General features: G+C 31.7%; 1 non-coding gene across 1 annotated transcript; it reads right to left on the reverse strand.

The window, feature by feature from the left end:
• Positions 1-1,815: 1,815 nt before the first annotated feature.
• Positions 1,816-1,919, reverse strand: LOC127746870 (small nucleolar RNA R71). The gene has a single exon (XR_008008682.1). It is a non-coding gene; the product is annotated as a small nucleolar RNA R71 (small nucleolar RNA).
• Between the last annotated feature and the right edge of the window lie 104 nt (positions 1,920-2,023).

The raw sequence follows: 2,023 nt of genomic DNA on the forward strand, positions 1-2,023 counted from the left end.
AATTATTCCATACAACAGCAAAGAATACAACATTGATGATCACAATTTCGTCCACCAAGTTTTTGGCACCGTTGCCGGGGATTGTTCGAGTATGGACAACTAACGATTCATCTTGTTGCTCAGATTTGGTAATTTTCTTTTTGTTTTGTTTTTAAAAAATTTTCAAAAATTTTTTTTCCTTTTTTTCGAAAATAAATAAAGAAAATACCAAAAAAATCATAAAATCATAAAAAAAAACCAAAAATATTTTTTGTTCTTGTTTGAGTCTTGAGTCAATTTTCAAGTTTGGTGTCAATTGCATGTTTTTAAAATTTATGCATTATTTTTTCGAAAATTTCATCCATTCATAGTGTTCTTCATGATCTTCAAGTTGTTCTTGGTAAGTCTTCTTGTTTGATCTTGATGATTTTTTGTTTTGTGTCTTTTATTGTTTTTCATGTGCATTCTTGCATTCATAGTGTCCATGCATTAAGGATTTCTAAGTTTGGTGTCTTGTATGTTTTCTTTGCATCAAAAATTTTTCAAAAATATGTTCTTGATGTTCATCATGATCTTCAAAGTGTTCTTGATGTTCATCTTGACATTCATAGTGTTCTTGCATGCATCATGTGTTTTGATCCAAAATTTTCATGTTTTGGGTCATTTTTATGTTTTTCTCTCTCATCATTAAAAATTCAAAAAATTAAAAAAATATCTTTTCCTTAATTTTCTTATAATTTTCGAAAATTTGAGTTGACTTAGTCAAAAAATTTTAAACTTAGTTGTTTCTTACAAGTCAAGTCAAATTTTCAAATTTAAAAATCTTATCTTTTTCAAAATTTGATTTTAAAATATCTTGTCTAACTTATCTTCTTATCTTTTCAAATTTAATTTTAATATCTTTTTCAACTAACTATTTGACTTTTTGTTTGTTTCTTATCTTTTTCAAAACCAACTAACTACCTATCCTTCTCTAATTTTCGAAAATGCCTCTCTCTTTTTCAAAAATTCTTTTTAATTAATTAATTGTTTTAAATTTTAATTTTAATTATATCTTATCTTTAATTTTCGAAAATCACTAACTACTTTTTCAAAATTATTTTCGAATTCTATCTCTCCTCCCCTTCTATTTATTTATTTATTCACTAACACTTTTCTTCACTTCTCTTCATCTCAGATCACCACATCTATCCTTACCCATTCTTCTTCACTCTTCTTCCCTTTCTTCTTCTACTAACAATAAGGATCCTCTTTACTGTGACATAGAGGATTCCTCTTTCTTTTCTTGTTCTCTTCTTCCCTATATGAGCAGGAACAAGGAAAAAGGTACTCTTGTTAAAGCTGATCCAGAACCTGAAAGGACTCTGAAGAGGAAACTAAGAGAAGCTAAATAACAACAATCCAGAGGCAACCTTTTTGAAATTTTTGAACAAGAGAAGGAGATGGCAGCCGAACCCAACAACAATAATGCAAGGAGAATGCTTGGTGATTTCACAAAACCAACGTCCAAATTTGATGGAAGAAGCATCTCCATTCCTGGGAGCCAACAATTTTGAGCTTAAACCTCAACTAGTTGCTTTAATGCAACAGAACTGCAAGTTTTATGGACTTCCATCTGAAGATCCTTACCAGTTTTTAACTGAGTTCTTGCAGATTTGTGAGACTGTTAAGACAAATGGAGTAGATCCTGAAGTCTACAGGCTCATGCTTTTCCCTTTTGCTGTAAGAGACAGAGCTAGAACATGGTTGGACTCACAACCTAAAGATAGCCTGGACTCCTGGGATAAGCTGGTCACAGCCTTCTTGGATAAATTCTTCCCTCCTCAAAAGCTGAGCAAGCTGAGAGTGGATGTTCAAACCTTCAAACAAAAAGATGGTGAATCCCTCTATGAAGCTTGGGAAAGATACAAGCAGTTGACCAAAAGGTGTCCATCTGACATGTTTTCAGAATGGACCATATTAGATATATTCTATTATGGTCTATCTGAGTTTTCCAAAATGTCATTGGACCACTCTGCAGGTGGATCCATTCACCTAAAGAAAA

The sequence above is a fragment of the Arachis duranensis genome, chromosome 4 (genome assembly GCF_000817695.3).
Source record: "Arachis duranensis cultivar V14167 chromosome 4, aradu.V14167.gnm2.J7QH, whole genome shotgun sequence".
Lineage (NCBI taxonomy): Eukaryota > Viridiplantae > Streptophyta > Magnoliopsida > Fabales > Fabaceae > Arachis > Arachis duranensis.